The 546-nt window shown below is 49.1% G+C and overlaps 2 non-coding genes across 2 annotated transcripts; one reads left to right on the plus strand and one right to left on the minus strand.

The window, feature by feature from the left end:
• Nucleotides 1–46: 46 nt before the first annotated feature.
• On the minus strand, nt 47–119 carry trnar-acg (transfer RNA arginine (anticodon ACG)). The gene has a single exon. It is a non-coding gene; the product is annotated as a tRNA-Arg (tRNA).
• Nucleotides 120–234: 115 nt separating this feature from the next.
• Nucleotides 235–306, plus strand: trnae-cuc (transfer RNA glutamic acid (anticodon CUC)). Its single transcript has one exon. It is a non-coding gene; the product is annotated as a tRNA-Glu (tRNA).
• Nucleotides 307–546: the final 240 nt, after the last annotated feature.

Here is a 546-nt window from a genome sequence, read left to right on the forward strand (position 1 = left end):
AAAAAACAACAACTACAAAAACAGCCCGAGAAAAGTAAACACAAGACGAGCCAGCCAGGAATCGAACCTAGAATCTTCTGTTCCGTAGTCAGACACGTTATCCATTGCGCCACTGGCCCACCTACAGAAGTGTCTAGCGATTGCACCAGACTTGTTGGTTTTCGACGTGACAAAGGCCAGAATTACTGTCTAATTATTGTCATGCTACTATCAGGAGAGTAACCTAACCACCCTTCCCTGGTGGTCTAGTGGTTAGGATTCGGTGCTCTCACCGCCGTGGCCCGGGTTTGATTCCCGGTAAGGAAATTCTCTTTTGCCTTCCAACGGTTCCAGCTGAGCTATCGAAGGCACTGAAATTAAGACAGAACCTCAAGCTATTAGGGTTCTGTAGCTCTACTGCTGGCCAAAAATCACGTCTGGTGCAGGCAGACGTGCCTGTAGCTCTACTGCTGGACAAAAATCACATCTGGTGCAGGAGGACGTGCTGGCTTTTTTTGAGGACGGAAGCAAAAAGGAGCCCAACTTCCCATACCGGGAGTCGAACCC

This window comes from Sinocyclocheilus anshuiensis, unplaced genomic scaffold, assembly GCF_001515605.1.
Source record: "Sinocyclocheilus anshuiensis isolate Anshui unplaced genomic scaffold, SAMN03320099.WGS_v1.1 scaffold17826, whole genome shotgun sequence".
Lineage (NCBI taxonomy): Eukaryota > Metazoa > Chordata > Actinopteri > Cypriniformes > Cyprinidae > Sinocyclocheilus > Sinocyclocheilus anshuiensis.